Consider the following 12,076-nt stretch of genomic DNA (forward strand, 5'->3'; position numbering starts at 1 on the left):
AAATTGAAATCCAAAATTATTTATCTGATACCTCTAAAAACCTCTCTTCCAAAAAAAATCATCACCTGAGCATCTGTCCTTGAAGTAAACAATCACTGCTTGTTTGTTCTTTGCTGGGTAGATTCTCTGGTACAGGGAACATCTACTCTTGCCTAAAACAAAGTGGTCAGGTTATTTTGTTCACTTTATGTCTTGCAAGGTGATAAAATAAATAGCAATAATGAGATAATCTACACGTACCAGCATAACCTTGCTGAACAGACAAATAATAAGACTGTTAAGTTACCTTCACTGGATCCCTGATGTCTTGTGGGCCCAACCCACCCCACATAGGGCCAGCAAGAACCTGCTAGAACCTCTCAGGAAATTCTGTTAGCATACTTTCATGCCATAACCTGAAGTCATCTGCCTCCTTGATCTGTAGGATTTTCAGTGTCAAAGATTTTGAAAATGTACATAACAACTTTGCCAAACTGAAAACTGTTCACAGTGTTTACAATGTCATAGCAGCTTGTTTTTTCTTTTATTGGAAAAGAAAGTTCTGCCTCATAACAGAAATATGTATTTCTCAAAATATGGCATGGTGGTACTTTTGAATTTGTTCCTTTTGTACTTTAGTCCAGTTGCGGCCCTCTCTCTGTCACACAAGGCTACGCTCTCGGAGAGAGTGTCCAGGGACAATTGCCTGTGCCTGCTGTCATGCACATTAGGATTGGCTAGTTTCGTAACTAAGGATTGAGCGACAGAAGTGATAGCCAGTTAAACTAGCGTTGTCCTTTTGATGAACCATTTCTTGCAAAATGCTGCTTGTATTGGCTGAATTGATTGCAACTGTTTTATATATCTCAATGTGATGAATGTAACAAGTGCTACGTGAATTTTCGTCCCCTGATTAAGCTAATGTTGCAAAAGTCAAGCTGTGTTTGACAACTGATGGTTGTCGCTCTTTGATGCAAGCCTTTTTTTGCTGGAGGAGATTCACTGGTTGGCATATGAAGATATTTGCTTTTTTCTTAGTTTTCATAAAAAGCTCTCTATTTCATTTGGTTTTGTCCCTTGTGGTTTTCGATGGCACAAAGGGTAGGTTCCAGTCTTTCCAATCAAACTGAAATGCCCTATTACGCCCTGGGTTAGTGTGAATTTCTAAGATCTCCACATCTGTTTGTACCATTTCATTGTGGCAAAACTGTTCTTGTGGATTGGAGAACTTTGAGGCAAACTCTAATGCACCTTTTAAACAATTGTAGAAGACATGATTTCTTCCCAGTTTCTTCGATTTAACTTCCTGCTGTAGCATAACCACAACTGGATCAAGGTCTTCAAATACCCTTAAAAGACATAGGGTATGATGAGGGTCTATAATCTTGGCAAGGAAACAGAGAAACTGTAGAAAGAGGATGGTTGGATGAAGGTTTTGTCACAGAGGTGGCAATCCATGGTAGCAATTGGTGGGCTGCATTCAGGCCCATGCATCATATTACCGTAAACCAGTTAGAACTGGCCAAAAGCGGTTTAGCTCACTGACGTGAGCAATTTCCTAATTTGGTCAGAAAAAAAAATTTTGGTTGGTTAGGAAAAAAATTACACCATCAGCAGCTAAAAGTGGCTTAATTGGCTGACATCAGCGATTTCCAAAGTTGGTCACAAAATAATGTGATTGGTTAGAAAGGAAAAATTGCAACATCACTGGCTAAAGTGGTTTAGCTTGCTGACACCAGAGATTTCCTGATCACAAAAAGTGTGATTGGTTAGAGAGAAAAAATTACGTTGAATTAGTACCAAGCTATTATTGTTCTTAAAAACTCTTCAAGTAACTCAAAAAGTTTGTGTCTCATTTTTTATTGAGGTAAAGCTTAGTCATAACAGTACTTCTGAACATTAAGCCGTGGATCTTTGAAAATGAGAGTGGGATTGTTCAATATTATTGTTTGCCTTGCTTTTTCTCGTTTTTCTTGCTTAATTCATCATCCACCCACTGAAAGGATCTACAGTCCTTGTCTTGACATACAAAGTAGGGGCGACCCGGGTTCTTCTCTGAATGTGACAACCTCAAGGTGCAAGGTCTCTTGTGTTGACAGAGGGGAGAATCTTTCCCTGTAAATGTTGTGGACACATCCAACCGCACTGCTCTCTCGTAGGTTGGAAAATCCTCTACAGAAGAGAAGTTACTGTACCAATGATTGGTACATCTCACGTATTCTCCACCATTGCTCAAAGCCACAAACTGTTCCCTCTGTTCTTTCTTGCATAAGCTGCATGAAGCCCATTTCTCGCCTGAACTCATCGTACTGGTCGAGGTGGTCATCAAATTCTTCATGCGTAGTAAAAGCTTCTGTGGCAGACGTTTCACTAACTTTCAGCATGATCTTGCCATTACTGGTCCACAGGAACTTGACATTGTTCTTCCTCTTGTAATCCTTGATTCGTCCAAAGAGCCTATGCTATCATAAGTTGGGGTAGTGCATGTAAAACTAATTTACGTAAAATCATAACTAAGCAGAATAAATGTGTCTGAAGCATATTCTTTGCTTATAGCAGGGAAAATGCTTCACCATATTACAATCTTTTAGGAATTCTCAAATTTGAAAATGTGGACAAATAAAAGTGGCTCTATTTACTCATAAAATTTTAAATGACTCAACAAACATTCCAACTATATTCCATAGAACCCTTACTCAGGCATCTGAAGTCCATACCTACAATACAAGATTTGCTGCGAATTTGAATTTTCGTAGGCCAAAAGTAAATAATATCTATGGGTCCTCTACTTGGGCTGTTAATACTTTCAACTTCAAAACTCTAAATCATGGATTGATCATTTTAGTTACACATCTATTTGGTGAGATTGGATGATCAGGTTCAATCTAGTTCTCCTTTGTATATATGCAGTACAGTAGGGCCATATCTCAAGATTGGATGATTATGTCCAGTCTATGCACCCTAGGTATATACAAAATAGACTGAAGCCATAGCTTGAGATTGGAAGATGACGTCCAACCTATGTGCCCTTGGTATATACACAATAGACTGGAGCCATTACTGGAGATTGGATGATTAGGGCCAATCTATGCGCCCTTGGTATATATGCAATAGACTGAAGCCATAGCTTGAGATTGAAGGATTAGGTTCAATCTATGTCGTTATGGTATATATGCAGTAAACTGGAGTCATAGCTTGAGATTGTATCAGCAGAACGATTTATCCCAATGAAAAAGAAATTATTATAATAACAACACCATAATGGCAGATCTAAAGTGGAAATCAGATTCTCTAACGCTGCCAAAAGTTTTCAATCTTACTACGAGCAGCAAATGTATTTTTGAGCTATATCAGCAAGACAAAGCTCTTCTTTAAGAATGTCATTTATGACCCAACTTTTGCGTCCTTGCACCATACTAAAGAGATAAGACCAATATATTAAGAATGTCTGATATGGCCCAATTATGCGTCCATGTACGATACTGAAGAGATACGCTTGATATATCGAGAATGTGTGATATGGCTCAATCTATGTGTGCTTGTAGATTACTGAAGAGATACTACCAAATTTCTGAGATGGCCTTATCGATGTGCCCTTGTACGATAGTGAAGAGATATGACCGATATTCTGAGAGTGTCTGATATGGCCCAATCTATGTGCTCTTGTAGAATATTGAAGAGATACAACCGAAATATCGAAAATATCTGATAACGTTCAATGTATGTTCCCTTGTCCGGAACAGAAGAGATAAGGTCTAGTTTATAGTCCATTGTAAATCGAGTTAGCAATTTTAAGTCGATATTATGAAAGTTTTGTTTTATGGTCCCAAGTCCTGATCCCGAGGCACGGATTAATGATATAATATAAAAATAACAGGTGTTGTACTTGTTGCATTGAAAGTGGTACAAGCAATACACTCTGTTAACAAGTCAAATTCCTAGCTTACACTCAGTGCAAACTAACCCAGGACACCTAGCTATCTAAGAATCAAGCAAATATTTCATAAAAAAAAAATAAAGAAAATGCTTCCATGTATTACACAGGTGACAGTTCTCACATCCTTCTGAAAGAAGTCCCTGAAAATGTGTACTTTTCTTACCACATCAATTGATTCTGAATTTTTTTAGCTGCGTACTTAGTTTGGAACATATTAGAGAACCAATACATCTCAAATACCCCTTTGTTTCCCATAGAACCCAGAGGAAAACTAGTAACAATAAGAAACATGGTACTACCATTTCAAGAATGGTATTATAATTTAATATCAAACCATTGCAAAATTCATAAATGCAAAAAGTCACCCAAGGACTGTATAGGAAAATGGCCGAAGTATGGGCAATTTTGCCATTGCTTACTGATCTGTTAATACTGCCTGTGCAAAGTGCAGCATAACAATGATAATAATAATAATAACAATAGTAATAATTGTAATAATAATAATAATAATCATAATCATAATAATAATAACAAGAACAACAACAAAAAAATGGAACAATCGTGTCATCTCAACGACCTACGTGGTGGCACAACTCACCAGTTTCGCAAAGCTTGAGTGCAAAATGCCCCTAGGATCGGTTGCATGGGAGGACTTGTGCTGGGAACCCAAAACCATTTAAATGCAAGCCTTGGAACCCTCCGATGAGGCCTCTCACCGATCTTGTAAACAGTGACTTTTTAAAACTCTATTTATTTGCAAGGAAAATCGGTGCCTCACCATTGTGGTACAGTTTACCAGTCTGAATAGTTTTAATGCATTAGCGCTGCCCAGATTGATCTGTCAGATTTTCTATTCACTGTGTTGAAAATTTTGCTCGACTTTCCTTTTCTGTTATAAGTAATTTTTATTCACGTGGACTCGATGTCTAGGAACTTGGTTGCTGTTGCATACAATTCTTGTAAACTGTGACTGCAGGTTCACCTTTACATTGCTGGTTCTTGCAGCCCATCGTTGAAAAATGAAAAATAGAAATGTGTAATGTTTTCCTTGGTGTTTTGCATATTGCAAGGTGTTAAGTCATTACTCAAATCGGAGGTTTACGCCATTTTGCCACTCGCCGCGATTTGAGCATTTTGGTATTTAAAAAAGTTGTCAAAAGTCATGAAAAGAAAACGTCGTTCCACATTTTTTAAAGCGAAAGTAATAAAGACACTACACTGTTGGCAGTTAAGTAGACATTTCAAAAGAGGTAAATACGATCAGAGTTGGTAAAATAATAAGTAATAGGGAAACCAAAGAATCAGATAAATTGTAGTAGCTCCGACAATGGAGCACATAGTGAAGCAACATCTGGTCAGATATCGCGTAAAATATTTGGTCAGGTATTGGTATTAGAGCAATTAGCCAAATAAAAATGAGGTGCTATTATTTATGACTAACAGTGACACCCCAGTTTATACATTTTTTTTCTGACTGTTGTTCTTTATCTCAGTCGTGTGCTTTACAAACCCCCATCTACCGATTAGAGCGCCAGGGCATTTCCGGTATCACAAAGTTCTATTGTTACTGTTACTGTTACTGTTACTTTTTCAGACTTTGTTAAACTTACGTACTAGCTCTACTATGCTCTATAATATAGAGTAAGTTTAATCAACACGTTCAGCTGATGTTCGGTCAAGTCTTCTATTGATGAATTTATTTATATTGAGTTTCCTGTCCACAAATTTATGTTTTTTGGATTTCATAAATTTATGACTCACTTGCAGAGTGTTTTGGATTTCATAAATTCGACTCACTTGCAGAGTGTTTTGGGTTTCGTAAATTTATGACTCACTTGCAGAGTGTGTTGGATTTCATAAATATATGACTCACTTGCAGAGTGCTTTAAAGTTCATAAATTTATGACTTGCTTACAGAGTGCTTTAAAGTTCATAAATTTATGAGTCACTTGCAGAGTGGTTTGAAGTTTATAAATTTATGACTCACTTGCAGAGTGGTTTGAAGTGCATACATTTATGACCCATTTGTCGAAGTTTTTGGAATTCACATTACTTGTAAAGTATTTGGTTATTTAGATATGGTCAAAATCCTGTAGAGAATGTCACTAATTGTAACTGCACCAACTAATAGCAATGGCGGTGAAGAACTTTTAACCCAAATCTGAAGTAAAATGATAAAAGTTGTCATTGTTTAACAGCGACAAAACATTGTTTTGACAACGTCACTGGTGATGTCCAATCTAAACCGTTGCTATCTCAAAAAAATGTCTCTCTCTGATATGTTGTTAAACCAGTAGTTTGTCTTTAGATGTAAGAACAATCACCAAATTTGAAATCAATCCGTTAAATTTTCTTATAACAGGTAAAAGTTTAGCCTCATTTTCGATTAAAAATCCAAGCGCGCAGTGCACACCAGGGTAATTTTGTGGCGAAACTTCACTTGCTAGTAACTCTGCAAGCATTTAATCATTTTCCTTGAAATTTGGCACAAAATTATCCAACATTAAGGCCAACCAAACACAACAATTAAGTGGAGAAATTAAAACAACCTTTCAATTGAACTCTTTCAACCTTATTTCCCATTGTGGGATTCCTAACTGCGGAAATGTGAGCTGAAATGAACTGGAACTGTTGTTTATAAATCGCACTACGAAAGGTTTACAATGGCATCATGCCATGTTCTCACACTTCCGGTCTCATATTTTCCCTTTCCCATTTCATAATTTTCAAGTTGTCTATTTCCTCCTACACTCAAATTATCTCCAAACCTCAGAATTATAAAGAAAAATTCAGAAATGGAAATACAATTAAAACAATCTTCCATTTCTTTGTAGGGTTATCAGTGGTTTATTTGCATGGCATTTCGCAGTGTTTTCTCTACAACACAATTGTTTACACTACAACAAAATGCAGCATCAATTATATCGTAAATGTGCACAAACATTCTTGCTTTTGCTAGCAAAAAACACTCATTTTCCATCAATGAAAAATGTTAATTTAAAAAAGGGATGAAACTTGTTACAAAAATTATGTTAACATGTGAATTGTTCCAGCAAAGATGTCATGGGAAACACAGCATATGCTGGTAATCTTTTATTAGCTCCAATGCATCACAATGTTCTCGAATGATGTTATTTAAGCCTTCTTGTGTGAAGTGATGCCCATGAATATAGTATACTTCAACATCTCAGCAACACAATGTGGAAATAGGGTTTCTTGATTGTATGCCACACAAAAGCTTGAGAGGTTTGTGGTGCTTAAAGGGAGATATTTTATAACTTTCCTGAGAAATATCTTAGCAGTCGTCATAAGTAATATTTTGAGAATTGGGCATTTTAAAGGAAGCCTTCCAAACAAAGAGTTGGTAACTTAACAGTGCCTCAACTGCAGAAAACGTAGTTTCCCAATGTTCAATACCTCTGTAAAGGCTGTGGGAACAGTTTGTTTCCTGTATCCAATCCAGGCCAGAATCAAAACTTCAAGCTTTCTGCATCAGCTTAAAATGGGGCAAAAATCCTCCCAATCCAAATTATGACACTCGCTCGAAAAAGTTTCCTCGTTCCTGGGTAGACATAATTTCCTAGGACATCTGAGGTGAGTCTTCATTGAAATCAAGTCAACCTTCCTCCATAGAGCATTACCATGAACAATGCTGTCGCCATGGGAGTAGTGGTACAGGGGTGATCAATGCGTGATAAGAATGCAAGATAAAATAAACTCATAAGTTCCAACTCACTAGCATAATCATGTCTTTTTGATCATAGTAAATTATTTGCATGACATTTTGTTTTAGAATTCATCTCAGTCATGGAAATAACTCTCCATCTCTCAACCCACCTGACTGGCTACAGGCAAAATCTAGAAGCGCAACAACGTTAATTGTTATCGCCACTTTGTCGTCTAGTTATTGCAAAGCCACGTGCTGTTCTTTGTACTGATGTAAGTAGTTCAGGAAATATTTCGTTAACTGGTGGGGGAAAAAGTCTGAGCACAATTTGTTATCAAGTATTTTGCTACTTACTATGAGTGACTGTGTCAAGTGTGGATGAAAGAACATTAAGTATCGCTGTATTGGATGTGCAACTCCAATTTCCAGTGTCTGTTCAGTGGCTTGTTCTCTTGAAACACCAGGCTACGACAAAGAAAGTTATTTGGTTGGAAAAATAATGTGGTAGCCCTCAGGCTAGTGACTGTAAACAAAAATTTCTCAAACAATCTAATGCGGCAAAGCCTTGACAATCCAATCTTTCCTCGTTTTTAAAGTTGAAAAGTAAGACACCAGCCAAACAAGAGGACACAGATTTGAGTAGGGATGCAGCCAAGTCAATAAACGAAACCCCCTCAGTGTCATCCACCACATCGATTGCTGTGAAAAAAAAATGTGAAATTTATCAGCGGCGGCAGCTAATAATTGTAAAAGGACATCCCTAGCTTCACACTTAACGAACAAGTGGTTTATCAATGTAGATGGGGCAGGTTACGTGGTGAGCTAAAATTGCGTGTTTGTAAGCTTTATGCTGAAAAGGTGAAGTGATTGAAAAACTATGGAGTTAATACGAAGCATTACATGGTCAAGAAAGCAGCACTTACAATTTTTTTTATAGCATTCAAACAAATGATTTAATAGACAAAACTGGAATTATAAACATACCTTTATTTTCCTTTCAAGCACCCATTAAATGAACTGCTCTGTTCTGCAAAACTGGTCAAGCATACCGGTGGCACTTTTCTTATGGAAAATTGTTCATGTCAAACACGATAGCTTCTGACACAATTTCTAGCCACAAATATGATGTCCTTTTCAAACAATCTATCAGTATTTTGATAAACATTTCATTGTTTCGCTTTGAATAGTCTTTTTTTAAGAACCTAGGAGATGCATTTTACCATTAACAACAAGTAAAAGTGATGTACCATTGACCAATGTCAAACAAATCCCGTATGAACATCCCAGGGGTCTGGTATGTTCATTTTAAAAACAAACAATGCCCTTAACCTACCAAAAATGTTTTGCAAAAATGCACCACTTTGCGCATGTTTACGGGGGTTATTCCCCAGGAAAGACAGTGATAAGTGCATTAAAACATTTCAAACGGTTTCTCTAACGCTTTGAACAGCTAAAGATGAGATTCTAACAGATGTTCTAACGCCTCTAACAATTTTGCACACCGTTTTAGCAGCAAACAAACAGTTAACAGATGTTTCAAAGTGCGCAACAGATAGGCGTTAATGTATGTTTTCCTGTGGAAGGTCTCATAGATGAGAAGCACAGTTACCTATTCATTTTCTATAATACAGGTCAAAATGAAGAATCCTTTCTTCAACACCTCAATGGTTAAATCAATGGCTTTGTAATGTCTATTGGACTTTAACTCAATGTTTTTATTTTTTTTATTTTCCATCTATTTGAGCAAATCATTTATTTTACCCATAATGCGTTATGGGCATGACAGGTTCAACAATGTTTAAGAAATTCAATTCAGAAACCAACACTTGAGATACCAGATGAAGGAAAATGTGTAGAATATGTTCTGTTACTTCAAAGAGAGGCAATGATCTCTTAACTGCAGCAACACAACCCTAATCCTCTGTTTTGATGATGAGTGGGGTCAGGCATGGGGCAATCTGCCTGGCTCTGGTAGGGGTTGGAACAGATGAAACAATGCGGCTTAGCAAAACCAGAAAATATCACTGTCCACAACTTTAGATGCTCGAGGTTCCAAGGTACACTGCATGACGCCAAAACTGTTCGTCATATGCTCCCCTGAATTTAGATTCCGTGCTGCTGATTATATGAGGATATTTGAGTAATTGCAGTGCCCTCCTTGGGTGAGCTGCAACGATGACAAGCATGTAGGTGATGTAGGCATCCAGCAATTTGTGGAAGGTGTCGATCATTGGCTTTTGCTTATGCACTTTTGTGACCGGAAACAAAGAAACTGGGGTCCAATCCTTCACCTGGAGCTGAACCTCGGGGGAATGGAGGTGGGTAAGTGAGTAAGCAATGTAAAATCAACTTATCCACCCCATAAGATTTTGTCCTTCAAGTTTTCTTCCAAAGGGCAATGCAAACCCAGAGGGGACATTGTTCCCAATGGGTGATGTTGGGAGTGAGCCTGGGCTTGGGAAACTGATGTTCTAGGCTGAATCTGGCCATAATGATAGGCCTGTGATATCAAATGTTTAAGGTATTCTGGATAATTTGTAGTTGGTTGCCCTTAACCCTTTCGCACTCAGTGTTGTCCCCAGACAACATTTGGTGGGGTAGACAAAGAACTAATTGTTATGCATTTTTCAACAAATTCCTATGTCAGCTGATTGTTTTGATAAACAACTAACTCAGGAGAGACAGTGCTTTCCTTATGTCTGTCGAAAAGTCGAAATTTTGGTTTATGCTCATGCACTTAAGTAAAATACTGCTTATTACACAGTAGAAACTAGTCGAAAATCTAGTTAAAATGTAAAATATTGCATTTTTATGAAAATTTAGTGCAATTTAGCAACATTGCATGCCCAAAAATCATTTGACAATAAAAGATATGGCTTCTCTGGAGCAAAATTAAGCATGAAAGGGTCAAAGGGCGATGGAGGGATGAGAACTCCTTCTGTAGTGCTTAACAAGTCCTTAACAGTGTGAGCTGGCTGGTCCACGGACATGGGATCCTTGTTGCCCTGGATGCTGACAGTTGAATCACTGTCGTAGCTATCCACCAGGGAATCATCCAGAGCAGTAGTGTCCTTCACCTTGGTTGGTTTGTTGCTGGTAAGCACCCACGGGAGCATTTGGATACATGTGTATGCTTGGCAGGGTGACATGATGGAAGAGTGGCTGCTCTTTTGAGTGGAATGATGAGCTGTGTACATGAACCAGCGATGGGCAGGTTTAGAGCCTGCAGACAACAGCCAAGAACCTTGGTACTTAGGGAAGGGAGATTCTCCTTGGGAGTCGTTGGTCGCTGTGTCAAACGCTTTGAAACACGAGGACACACCATGTGGAGTGAAATACAAAGTCACCAAGAGTGTGACCTTAGCTTAGATAAACTAAGAAATGTGACTTTGGACCTTGAACAGGATTGTTGTTAGCTAGACTGAGCCTGTGGCTCAAACTAATGAAAAAATCTGTATCATAGCAAGGTCGGACACAATGTTACATACACTAGGACATACACTCTATTAACAGCATTTTGCAGGTGGCCCTGTAAAACTTTCTTTGTATTCCTTCAGTGAAAGTTTGTGTATGGCTTTCCTTCCCTTCTTTTCTTGCAATTATCTGCAAACATGGCAGACAGTGGCAGCATACACAGTGGCTGTACATTTTTCATCTAGGATAAATTTGATGTCATTAATGTTGTCGCTAAGGTAAAAGTTGCCTTTTAAAACCTGTTGACCCCTCAAAGCGGTTAAGTTGTAGTCATTTGTGTAGTTGCTGTCAAGCTCTTCAACACCGCTTGGTGTGACCTTCAGAGAAAGAAATCATACATTAGGTCATCAGCAGCAGCAATTGCTACAGTGCTCTGCTTGACCACAAGGTCAGCTATTTCTGCTGCAGTGTTATGGTCAAGGGTGGGTGTTTCTCTTGCTTGTCTTGTAGTTGCCACTGAACCATCTCTGCAGATGGACATTTCTTTCCAATCATCCATCCAAGCCTTGTTAATGCAGGTCTCATCCTCAACAATACAGTTGTCACAGTAGCAGGACTGGTGCCTCACCATAACCTTCTGTTGCTGGGGTAAGGACTTCACACAACACCACTTCCTTATCTCTTTCACTTCTTTAAACTTCCTTTCTCACACACCACTGGTAGCCATGTCAAGCTGACTGCTGCCACCTGACCTTTATTGCAAAATCAAAGCTAATACAAGCATCAAGAGGTTCCCGCTTCCGGTTTTTAGGCAATGCATTATGGGATATGCGCTCCAGAAAAGTGAGCACCAACTCTCAAGTCTCCACCATTACTGAGTATTCTTTTCAGCCTAAGTCTGTTTACGTTTTATCTTTTCTTATTTCTCCATCTTTAATGCATCTGCTACCAATCCTAATCAACTACATATGTCTAAAGTTTCAAGTGACGGTTTCCAGATAATTTTGAGGGAATAAATTGCATTTAAAGTCATAATTTTTTGGCCAAGAATTTCTGACGGGCTGCAATGAATTCTGAGG

At 38.2% G+C, this 12,076-nt stretch overlaps 1 pseudogene; it reads right to left on the bottom strand.

The window, feature by feature from the left end:
* Positions 1-2,284, bottom strand: part of LOC149099321 (uncharacterized) — an 8,272-nt pseudogene extending 5,988 nt beyond the window's left edge.
* Between the last annotated feature and the right edge of the window lie 9,792 nt (positions 2,285-12,076).

This window comes from Orbicella faveolata, unplaced genomic scaffold (genome assembly GCF_042242905.1).
Source record: "Orbicella faveolata isolate gen_17 unplaced genomic scaffold, um_ofav_v1 contig_46, whole genome shotgun sequence".
Taxonomy (NCBI): Eukaryota; Metazoa; Cnidaria; class Anthozoa; order Scleractinia; family Merulinidae; genus Orbicella; species Orbicella faveolata.